This window comes from Pseudophryne corroboree, chromosome 3 (genome assembly GCF_028390025.1).
Source record: "Pseudophryne corroboree isolate aPseCor3 chromosome 3, aPseCor3.hap2, whole genome shotgun sequence".
Lineage (NCBI taxonomy): Eukaryota > Metazoa > Chordata > Amphibia > Anura > Myobatrachidae > Pseudophryne > Pseudophryne corroboree.
Genome location: NC_086446.1, coordinates 328,167,473 through 328,180,532, shown reverse-complemented (window position 1 = coordinate 328,180,532; position 13,060 = coordinate 328,167,473). Strand labels below are relative to the sequence as shown.

At 43.7% G+C, this 13,060-nt stretch overlaps 1 protein-coding gene across 2 annotated transcripts in view; it reads right to left on the bottom strand.

Annotated features, from left to right (window-relative positions):
- The window catches only part of PKIG (cAMP-dependent protein kinase inhibitor gamma), a 196,128-nt gene that overhangs the window by 147,869 nt on the left and 35,199 nt on the right, over positions 1–13,060 (bottom strand). The window lies entirely within an intron of this gene.

Below are 13,060 nucleotides of genomic sequence, written 5' to 3'. Positions count from 1 at the left end.
TCGGAGAACAAGGCGCTTGTCCCATGTTGCCTAATTTCGCCACCCATGCGCTAATTCTGTAGCATGGTCCTTGTGTGGCTTCCTTACCCATATTACAAGGACAATACTTGAGCCCATTTTACAAGACAGTCCAAATAGTTACACTGACCATGGTACGTTTCACATATTAAAAAGTCATAATTTTATAGATTTTAGAGAGGGAACCACATCCAACATGCAGAAATATATAATGATATTTTACTGTTACTTTGCCTTCAAACTTAGTTTGAGGCATCAAATTGTTTAGATATTCTCAGTAAAAGCATGATAGTGGTTTTGTTATTTAGCTGTTAAACATATCTCATGTATCGTCAACTCCAGTACACACTCTGACAGATGTGCACAAAGCAGTGGTTCTCAAACTGTGTGCCGTGGTACCTTGGGGTGCCTCAGGACACTTGCAGGGGTACCCTGGGTTGGTGGTCCAGGACCCATTAAAATTATTTATGGTCAATGTAATAGGCAAAACCAGTGCTGGTGGCTGTCAGTCATAAAATATGTGGACAAACAGAAGCAAATCTTGTCCCTAACCACATAACTGAACCTAAGGATGACACACAATTTACTTAATGTAATATTTATTTCTAAATTCCCCAATAAGAAACTTTTGGCCCAGGGGTGCGGTGAAGAAAATTCTGATACTCTAGGGTGCCATGATTCAAAAAAAAGTTTGTGAACTACTGGATAAAGTCTTTGCCTCCTTTATTTTATTAGTTTGGACCTATGTAGCACAACTTTGACAACATTTTGTTCAAACCACTGACACATGTAGTGGTGGGAACAGAAGTTACACAGCATTTTCTTGGCCACCCAAAAGATTGAAACACTGTAGTGAAGGTGACAGATACACAAAATCTTAAGCTCTATTCTGCTCATCCCACGTTTAAAAAATAGGCATTTATAAGGTCAGCTAACGGAGAAGAATCCCAGAGGCCTGAAGTTTTGCATTTATGTTAGAGATGTAATTAGAACACTGGTTACCTTATTTACCAACACATTATTTAAAGTGGAAATAAACCAATACAACGTTGGAATAAAACACGTGTAGCTCAGCAATACATATAACCTATGCAACATGTGCATCCATATAAAAGCATATTGAAGTTTAATAGAATCAGTAAAACCTAGATGCATCCAGTTTTACTTTAAAGCCTTGAGGTACAGTACAGGTTAGCCCATCAGAGAAACATAGGATTTCTGCTTCCATCTGCCTCCATGTGCAGCTGATCAGTAATGAATGCATACTCTGTTATATACCTATAACCCTGTAATCCCAATGCCTTGCCACCATCACCACCTGGTGGTTAAGTACATCAGATAAGGGGAGGACAGTGACGAATGGCAGCTAGAACAGTTGATCATGACTTATTGGATAAATGTTCTTCAGCACACACAAGAGAGTAGGGGTCAGGTGAAGGGCATCGAAATAAAAAAGTATTTCAATGCAAATTTACTGGTAAACCAAACTTGAAACAATAAGTAGAATCCATTATGAAAGAGGTCTTGTCACTTTCATAAACATAATGGAGACAGTAAACCTACTTTACAGATTGCTCAAAATATTTGTATGCAGAATACAAGGCACTGACTGAAACCTGCCAAATTGATTTGCACCATAGAAGACATTAAATGACATGCCGTTACAGAAGAAATGTATACTAAATCTGCAATGCATACCACTGTGCAACACAACTGAACAAAAATCTATATACATGACATGCAAGGTATGGCAACATAGGACCTCATTCAGTAAGGATTGCAAAATTTGCGATTCACAATCCAGATGATTAATGAATGACTGAGCATGTGCAGCAGCAACTGCATTGTGCACGTGCGAGTAAAAATAGCGACAGAAATGGAGTACACATCGTGATCGCAATGCAGACGCTGTTTGACCAACAGGAAGCCGGCGTTTCTGGGCCGAAACCTTCCATTTTCTGGGTGTGTCAGAAAAAATGCAGGCGTACCCAGGCATTTCTAAGGATGTCCTCTGACTTCAGCGATGACCACTTCCAGCCTCTTGTGTCGCAAGAACTGTGGATGACATTGCCTGGCGCAGCTAGGAAAAATCTTTGATGTTCCGGGAATTGCATATGGTTTTGTGATCAGCCCGCATATTGCAATGCATTCGCAATTTCTACAATAGGCGTTTTTCTCTCTATTTCTGGGCAGCAACTATCTGATCGCAGCAACTGCTTTTTAGCAGAAATTGCAATTCTTACTGAATAAGCTCCAAAGAACATACTTATTACAGCATAAAAGTACTGTATGCAGCACACACACATACACCACATCAAAAAGGATTCTTTATTACACAACAAAAAATGGTTTCTACAGTAATGTATGAGTTATGGTAAACATGACCGTGTACATCAACTTTGAGTGGGCTGCCATAACAGCACAAAACATGCTAAGCAGTAGTAGTAGTTGCCTAGTAATATGCCAAAAGTCTGCTAGCACCAGCTGTATTGCCAGTTACTGTGCCAATGTCACATAAAAATTGCTGCCACTTAGCAGCCAATGATGAACACCCAGAGGGCCTAATTCAGACCTGATCGCTGTTGTGCGAAATCGCACAGCAGCTGATTATCGAATGACTGCGCATGTGTATACACTGCAATGCTCACACGCAAGCTCAAACAGCGACAGAATGGTGCGAAGACTTCTATCGCAAGGCGTACGCAAGGTGATTGACAGGAAGCAGACGTTTGTGGGTGGTAACTGGCAATTTTCAGGGAGTGTCAGGAAAAACGCAGGAGTTCCCAAGCGGTTTCAGGGTGGGTGGGTGGTGTCAGCTCCGGCCCCTATCAGCCTGTTTCTTTCGCACTGTAGAAGTAAATCCTGGGCTGCGCACAGACTGCACAGAATGGAAAAATAATTTGATGGTAAGTGAGTTGCAAACTGTTTTGCAGATGTCCGCTGTGACAAAGTTTTCGCACGGCGTAAGCATGCATTCGCACACTTGCACAGGGCGGGTTTTCACTCTCTATGAGCGGCGACTATCTGATTGCAGACCTCTGCAAAAACAGCAGAGGAGTGAGCAGGTATGAATTAGGCCCAAGACCAGGACAGTAGATATTAGTGGGTCTATCAACAAGTTTGAACAGGTTTTGGGTCTAATTCCGATCTGATAGCTGCAGCAAAATTGTTAGCTAATGTGCAAAACCATATGCAATGCAGGGGGGACAGATATAACATGGAGAGAGAGAGAGAGAGAGAGAGAGAGAGAGAGAGAGAGAGAGAGAGAGAGAGAGAGTTAGATTTGGGTGTGGTGTGTTTAAACTGAAATCTAAACTGCAGTGCAAAAATAAAGCAGCCAGTATTTACCCTGCACAGAAACAAAATAGCCCACCCAAATCTAACTCTCTCTGCACATGTTATATCTCTCCCCCCCCTTGCAGTGTACATGGTTTTGCCCATCAGCTAAGCTAACAAATTTGCTGCTGCGATCAGCTCTGAATTAAGCCCTTTAAGCGGTATCTAAATTTCTGTGCTACCTTAGCGCACAGAGGGGTCAACTCAATTCAGTGAGAGTTTGTCTTCAAATTCCTGACTTTACAAACTCCCGTGCATCACGGGAATTTGATTGTCAGGAATGTGTTTTTTAGTCGGCAATTCAATTCAGAGAGGGATATTGTAATTAGTCTGACTTAAATCTAATTGTCGGGAATCAGAGCCGGCCATAGCTATAGGCAAACTAGGCAATTGCCTAGGGCATTTGATATGCCTAGGGGCATCAGCAGCTTCTGCTGATTAAAATGATATGCGGCATGCCTATATTCTGTATAGCATTTCATATGCAGATACAGCCACAGTCTCACACAGTATATAGGCATGCTGCATATCATTTTAATCAGCAGAATCTGCCTGTGCATCCTAGCCACATAGCAATTCAAATAAGATGCATTTTCATAAAAAAAGGTGCCCGACGTTAGCATTGAGGCAAGATTTATGAGGACACATCTGTATCCAAGCAGAGGCAGAGGTCACAGTGTTAGTGGAAGTGTGAGTGCTGTGTGCATGTGAGTGGGTTGGTTGTGCAGCAGTGTTCAGAATATGTGTAAGGAGCATTATGTGTGTCATGTAAAAATGCATTAATAATGTGCAACATATGTGTAAGGGGCACTATGTGTGTCATTATGTGTATAAGGGCATTAATAATGTGTGGCATATGTGTAACAGGGTACTACTGTATGTGTGTCATTATGTGTATAGGGTCACTAATAATGTGCAGCAAATGTGTAGGGGGAATATGTGTCATTATGTGTATAAGGGCATTAATAATGTGCGGCATATATGTAAGGGACATTATGTGTAAAAGGGCATTAATAAAGGTTGTCATAATGTGTAAGGCACATTATGTTTATAAGGACATTAATAATGTGCAAGGGGCATTACTGTGTGGAATTATGTGTATAAATGCATTACTAATGTGTGGCATTATGTGTATAGGGTGCTCTACTATGTGGCGTTGCGTATAGAAAGGGCACTACTGTGTCATCTAATATGAATAAAGAGCAATAGGGTGTGGTGTAATGTGAATAAGGAGCAATTCAGTGTGATGTAATGTGAATAAGGGGCTCTACTGTGAGGAGTAACGTTTATAAGGTAAAGTGATACTACTGTGTGATGCAATATGAATTATGGACACTATCGCATGATCAAATGTGAATAAAGTTGCAGTACTGTGTGGCGTAATTGGAATTGGGGTTACTATTGTGTGGTCATGCCCCTTGCCAGCAAAAACACACCCCTTTTTGGGCTGTGCGCCAAATGTGCGAACTGTTCCTATTTAAAATATAGGGGGTACAAACACCAAAATAAGGACTGCTATGGGTGAGGGGTGATGGTGCTGGGAAAGAAGTGCAAGGTCACAGGCAGAACCAACGGTGGTGCTAGGGGGCACCAGCCAAAATCTTGCCTAGGGCATCATATTGGTTAGGGACGGCCCTGTCGGGAATTTGCAAACTCCCGGGAATTTGCAAACTCCCGGGAATTCAATTGTCAGGAATGTGGGGGGTTTTGGGGTTTTTTTTTAGTCTGCAATTCACTTCAGGGAGGGATATTGTAATTAGTCTGACTTAAATATGCAAGTCGGGGGAAGGGACAGGGAGGAGACTTATTTTTCCCCCTCCTTTCACTCCCAGGAATGCAATGTTAAGGCAGCTTGCTTGGCATCATCAATATAGAAGTGTAATGGTTGAATATCTTGGGCAATCGACTTTAGCTGTGTTTTCTTTAGCATATGACTTACTATCTTCCATTCGTCCGGAATATGTTACAGTATTTAGGCTCCATTCTGCAGACATGTCCAAACCACTTTAAATGCTGTCTTTTAATATAGGATTCAACTGTGGGTTGGTCTTTGCATAGTGTTCGAATGTTTTACTTTCTACGGTCCATTCGTTTTTCTTGAAGTATATTTCGTAAGCACCTCCTTTGGAAACATTCCAGCTTTGTTAGGTCATTATTCTAAACCATAAAGTAAATATGTTCTAACTGATATGTTGAATACCCTAATTTTTGTGGCAATGGTAATGTCCTTTTGGTCCCAGAGGTCTTTTTTCAGAGATGCAAAGGCAGCTGTGGCACAACCTATGCATCTCATGATGTCACTTGTAGCGGCTATCTGTTGACCGTTGATTGCAGGGGAGGGTGTGTACAGTGAGAAGTAGTGTAGTGTGTGCATTGAGAGGGTGCAGGGTAGCTGCAGTAGTGTTTGCGGGGAGGGGTATGCAGGGTGAGAGGTAGTGTACTGTGGGGTCGATTCAATTCGGCAACAGATGAATAGCGCCGGGAATTAGCTCCCAACGCTATTCAAATCAGCGACTAGTTACCCGCAATTGTCGGGAATTTTTCTCTCACCCCCGGGGGTGAGAGAAGAAAACCGACAAAAGAGCTGCCGCACGGCCTGCGTGAGGCTGATTCTGTCGGGAATCAGCATCTCCGCGGGTAGTTAAGTCGGAGAATGCCCGTTCTCCCGACAAAACTACCTGTTAAGTCGGTGAGAACGGGCATTCGGAGACTTAACTTTAGCTGAATTGAATAGCGCCGGGAGCTAATTCCCGGCGCTATTCATCTGTTGCCGAATTGAATTGACCCCACAGTGAGTGGGGAAGGGAGTGTTGGGGGGATGTATTCATGTGACCGGCAGTCAGGAGACGGACAATCACATGACCTCCCCCTACATACCGCACCCTCACTATCCCGATGGTCGGCATGCCAACCAACAGGGACTATTCCCATTCGTGGGTGTCCACGACACCCATAGAGTGGGAATATAAGCCGTGGCGAGCGCAGGGCACCACCGAGCCCTCAGCGCAGCGAGCCCGCAAGGGGCTCGCTACACTCGCCCCCCACCGGAATTCCGCTGCCGGTATGCTTACCACCGGTCAGCCATTCCACACCCGAGTGTTGGTTGAGAGGTAGCCATGCACAGGTCAAATATGGATATTTCACTAGCAGCAGTACTGTAGTGTGTGCAGGGTGAGCGGTGTAGAGTAGCAGCAGTAGTAAAGTGTTTTTTTTTTTTTTATTTAGTAGTGTAGTGCAGTGGTTTTCCAAACTTTTTTGTATCACCAACTGAGTATCAGAATTTTTTTCACGGCACCGCAAGTCCAAAAGTTTTTGGATTTAAAAATTCTGAAAATAATATTAAATTAAGTAAAAAGTTTTTCGAAGGGGTAAATTCAGTTTCAGCACGGATTGAATAGTGCCAGTAGGGGTCTCCCGCAGCTAATCAATTTAGCGCTCCGTAAATCAGAGAATGCCGGTTCTCGCAACTTAAACCTGATGTTTTGTAGGGAGAACCAGCATTCTCTGACATAACTGCCCCGCTGCAATGTTGTTTGCGCTGCGGCACAAAACACATCGCTGTCCTAGTTGTGTAATCATGTACTGTACGATCAGATTTGATCGGCGTCCTCTTAAATCTCCAGTCAGGTGCATTCTGTCCTTCCTCCTTCAGATGAAATCCTCTATTGCAGCAAGATATGTTAGTTGAAACAACTAAGAAGGGAGAGGGACAAACCACTTGCTAAACTAGCCAGTGGGAATATAAATGTGTTGGATTGAAAAATTAGACCTATTTACAGCATTTCTAATAGCTTAGTATTAAATTCAAAACAAAAATTTGTAAACTCTCACCGTGGGGGATGAGAGAAAAAAAGGGAGAGTTTAAGTCTACAATTGTCAGGAATTTGAACTCTCTCCCCACCCGCGAGTTCATTGAATTGGTCTGACCATTATAACCTATAGGGAGAACAAATTGTCAGGAATTGTATATACATTGCCAACTAAACAGTCACATTGGCGAGAATTGAATTAGTGGGAATTCCAATTGTCGACAAAACTTATGTAAACTAGTGGAATTGGCAACTAGTCATCGAATTGAATTGACCCCAGAGAGCGCATGTAAACGTTAACACTTCCACCTCATAAGCTAGTCTCAAGATCGCTCTCCCAACCCTCTGCCTCAAGCCTTGGCCATCTCTGCCTTGCTTACTTCCTGCCATCAGGCCACCTTCCGCTTGCTTGTGCCTTATGTCACTTGTCTGTCTCCCCCCTCCCTCTAGATTGCAAGCTCCTTGTTCTCACAACATTTGTCTCTCGCACTCAATTACATCTCTCTCCTACTCAGCAACAGTTTATACCCGCAGAGGCGTAACTCTGGGAGGCAACGGAGTCATCTGCCGCCGGGCTCCTGCTCTGAAGGGGGCACCTCTCCTCCCATTCTGTGACACCATTGAATTAAGTTAATTGATAGCTGCCGCTATCTCTTCAGTGGTCCTTGCACCTTACAAATCACACTTTTTATTACACTGTAGATACACGTTTTACAAGTGTCATACCCAGGATTAGAAAGCACAACCTATGACACCTTACTGATGAAGCTGTTTGCTCCTGTATAGGAAATAAGAGAATTCTAACTATATGAAGTTACATCTCTGACAATTAGACATAACTTCATATAGTAAGAATTCTCATGCTTCCTGTACAGGAGCAAATAGCTCCACCAGTAAAGTGTAACAGGTCATGGATTCTAAACCTGGGCATGACTGCTAAGAAATGTGTGATTTAAAATAAAAAAAGACAATGAAATGTATATATACAGTATATACATTTTTTTCAGAACATTACATACACACACACACACACACACACACACACACACACACACACACACACACACACACACACACACACACACACACACACACCTCTATCTAAATATGGGGGGGGGGGGAAGGGGGCACACCAATATTTCTCTTGCCTCCAGGCAACTGGGATGAACTTACGCCACTGTATACCCGCAACCTTCTCAACTTGTAACCATTCAACTCTTCCAACGGCTGTCCGCACCTAGTACTATGCAAAGTACTCCTTTGCTTCCTTATATCTCAGCTGTATTGTGTATGGATTGTGGTGCCAGTTGTAATAATAATAATAATAAAATAAAAAAGGGACAGTTATGATACACAGCTGTGCATGAAAGAATTGGAACCCATAACAGCATATCAGTTGGGTGTTTTCATTTTTTTACACGTACAGACACTGCATAATCCTCTTCTGGTGTTTTCATGTTTGACAAATCCCTAAAACTATATATGAACAGCTGTATATATTACCAGCTGTCATGTCACATAAAGCTATTGGAATGGACTATTCCTTTACAAACAGCCTTCTAAATACCATGTAACATATTACTTCATGTCTTATCCTGTTCAACAGCATATCTGTTATTCACAGTATTGTATCAATTTAATTCATTTCATGAAAACATAATTTCCTCAAATACACAAACCCACACATCCAGAGGCCTGATACCAGTGACCAATCTTATGTAATTAAACCAGGAAGAAGATAATGTTTATATATAGCAATTCAGACTTTTGTTGACTTAAATACTCAAAACTTGATGCACGGAGGTTAAAGATAAAAGTGAGACAGCGTGGGATATGGATTTAGCAGTAATCAAACAGCAGAACATCTGTCACAATGAAACAAACTATATATGGAATTGTTCAGGAACAGAGCACTATTGTCTGAATTCTAAAAATAATAATTGTCTCTGCTGTCAGGTATAAAGCAGTTTATTATGCGTGGTAGCCTGATAGATGGCGTCCTGGTACTTACAGGAATACAGTGCTTCAATTTACTATGAAATGTGACATTCTATACCTCCGCTATGCGTATCTCACACGTTTGCTGTTGTGCATTCTGGATAAGCAAGCATGGGGCATGGTCACACATCACTTGGCGCACCTGTTTCATTAACTCGCACACCAAGGCCGGTGCTATGCAGAGCCATGAATGGGGACATGCCTTCCTCCATTCCAGCCGGATCAGGGCAATGCAGTCTTAATCAGGATAGTGGGAAGGTACACTATGATAATATCAACAGCTCCTTGTGAATGTACTGTGTACATATGATTCCTAGGGAAAGGAGAAGCTGCATTTTCATCAAGGCTATGTACTATAATCACGGGCAGTATATTATGCGTGGTTTCATTTCAAGTTAGCGCATGTAAATAGAATATGTGAATAATGATCATTGTACCAAATGAAACAATGCATATGTACATTTTTACATTACTTAGATCGTGTTCAGCTACTGTAAGGTTATATTGAAAGTTTCTTCTTCGAATACAGTGCATCTGCGCACAGAATTGCAGTACAAAACTCACATATCAAATGTATTCTTTACGGATTGGGTTCGGGTTCACCATATTGATGCGGGGATCCTGCTAAATGGCCGGTGGGGGTGGGGGGGGCGAGCGCAACGAGGCCCCTTGCAGGCAAGGTGGCTTACTGTGCTCAACACAGGTTCTGTTCCCACTCTATGGGTGTCGTGGACACCCACGGGTGGGAATAGATCGGCGGGCTAATTAGCGTTTGGGATCCCGGCGTCGGTATTCCCCCTCTTTACTTATATACTTTTTTAGCACTGCAAAGATCTGTGGTGATGACCATCATAGGCAGCAGAGTGCATCTTTGCACCACGTCACACCTGCTAGCTGTAACTGGAGCTGTGACCTTCTTGGAGGAAATACTTCAGTTGTACTTGCACACCACTGAACCACTTGCAGGAAACCTCACAATTCCACATGGATTTACTGATCAAACTTATGTCCAGTTCTTAATCAGTCCCAAACTCATGAACTTGGTTCAGTTCAGGTGGCAATTTAGTCAATAATTTGTAGAAATTTTATTTTAATGTGAAGTTCAACTAGCATGGGTGATGATTTCTTCAAAGTGTCACCAAGGGCAGATCTGAAAGTTATTATAAGTTGACTAAAACACAATCTGAGGGAAATCAATAATACATCTTTCTTGCAGAGAAAACAACCAAGTAATTTCCTGGCACGGGCAGGGTTGACCCTTTCAGGCAGAAAAAAAACCCTGGGTTGAACCTGCCCGTGGCCGGGATTGAATTCCCGAGACTTCGACCCAGGTTTTTACATGGATTTTTCCCGGATCGTACACGGGTTGCCGGCTATGTGAAAGAGTTGGTTAAGCTGGCGGGGCACGGTCATCTGATGTCACAATTGTGCTGCACAAATAAAGATAGAGACAGCATGGCGCAATGGAAATAGCTCCATTCTCCTCCTGACACAAGACTGTGTCACGTAGCACAGTGTAAGCAGCTGCATCAGGCTCTCATTTGCTGTATAAAACAGCAATAACTCAAAAACTCTGGGCTACTAAGTAGTAACTTGTCGCCCATAGTTAATGCATACCTCCCAACTGTCCTGATTTTTACAGGACAGCCCCACTGGCCCACCCGCGGGACGCAGTGCCCCGTAGTGGTGAGGGGAGGGGGGGGGGGGCAGATGGAAGGCTCCTGTCACTAGCAGCTCCGTGGTGAACAGATGTAGTGCGCATGTGCACAGCGTCTATTCATGGGTGACAGGAGGACTGGGGGCATGCCAGCAGCTCATAGAGCCCTGGGCATGCCCGCAAAGTGACAGAAAACGCCCCCCCCCCCCCCCCTTTACACAGGCCATACCCCATTTCAGGAGCACACGCCTTCGGTACGTGAGATGTGCCTCTTCGTGTATTCACAATGTTGGGAAGTATGATTAATGCAATGCAGTGAGCAGTCATCACCCACTTTTCATGACCTCATCTATGCATGTCATAAAAACAGTCCATTTCTTATGACACACAGTATAATGCAGGGCTGATCCAGGTTCTGTATGAAAGGGTTGAACCGGGAATAATCTGGATTAATGTGCTGTGTGAAAGGGGGTTAGCAGCTTTAACCCAGGTCCAACTCTGACAATTCCGGGAAATACGTGATATTTTTCTGTCTGAAAGTGGTATCAATGTGTTTTGGAACAAGATCCAAGATGTACATTTTGGGTTCTGGAGGGATAATAGGACCAAAAAATCTTCATGTGCTTCTGCTTTCTGCCAATAAGAAGTCTAAATTGGTTAACGATACCCTGCATTCATTATTGAAAGCAGCAATTGCTGAAGGCAAGACAGGGATACCAGAGACTAAAAAAAATAAATAAGAATTTACTCACCGGTAGTTCTATTTCTCGTAGTCCGTAGTGGATGCTGGGAACTCCGTAAGGACCATGGGGAATAGACGGGCTCCGCAGGAGACTGGGCAATCTAAAGAAAAGATTAGGTACTATCTGGTGTGCACTGGCTCCTCCCTCTATGCCCCTCCTCCAGACCTCAGTTAGGGAAACTGTGCCCGGACGAGCTGACATTACAAGGAAAGGAAATTTGAATCCAGGGTAAAACTCATACCAGCCACACCAATCACACCATACAACTTGTGATAACCTTACCCAGTTAACAGTATGAACAACAACTGAGCCTCACTCAACGGATGGCTCATAACAATAACCCTTATTTAAGCAATAACTATATACACGTATTGCAGAAAGTCCGCACTTGGGACGGGCGCCCAGCATCCACTACGGACTACGAGAAATAGAATTACCGGTGAGTAAATTCTTATTTTCTCTGACGTCCTAGTGGATGCTGGGAACTCCGTAAGGACCATGGGGATTATACCAAAGCTCCCAAACAGGCGGGAGAGTGCGGATGACTCTGCAGCACCGAATGAGCAAACACAAGGTCCTCCTCAGCCAGGGTATCAAACTTGTAGAACTTTGCAAATGTGTTTGAACCCGACCAAGTAGCCGCTCGGCAAAGCTGTAAAGCCGAGACCCCTCGGGCAGCCGCCCAAGAAGAGCCCATCTTCCTTGTGGAATGGGCTTTTACTGATTTTGGATGCGGCAATCCAGCCGCAGAATGAGCTAGCTGAATCGTGCTACAGATCCAGCGCGCAATAGTTTGCTTTGAAGCAGGAGCACCCAGCTTGTTGGGTGCATGCAGGATAAACATCGAGTCAGTCTTCCTGACTCCAGCCGTTCTGGAAACATATATTTTCAAAGCCCTGACTACGTCCAGTAACTTGGAGTCCTCCAAGACCCGAGTAGCCGCAGGCACCACAATAGGTTGGTTCAAATGAAACGATGATACCACCTTTGGGAGAAATTGGGGACGAGTCCTCAATTCTGCCCTGTCCATATGGAAGATCAGATATGGGCTTTTACATGACAAAGCCGCCAATTCCGACACACGCCTAGCCGATGCTAAGGCCAACAGCATGACCACTTTCCACGTGAGATACTTTAGTTCCACGGTCCTAAGTGGCTCAAACCAGTGGGATTTCAGGAAATCCAACACAACATTAAGATCCCAGGGTGCCACTGGTGGCACAAAAGGGAGCTGAATATGCAGCACTCCCTTTACAAACGTCTGAACCTCAGGCAGTGAAGCCAGTTCTTTTTGAAAGAAAATGGATAGGGACGAAATCTGGACCTTTATGGACCCCAATTTTAGGCCCATAGTCACCCCTGACTGTAGGAAGTGCAGGAATCGACCCAGCTGGAATTCCTCTGTAGGGGCCTTCCTGGCCTCACACCAAGCAACATATTTTCGCCATATACGGTGATAATGCTTTGCTGTCACGTCTTTCCTAGCCTTTATCAGCGTA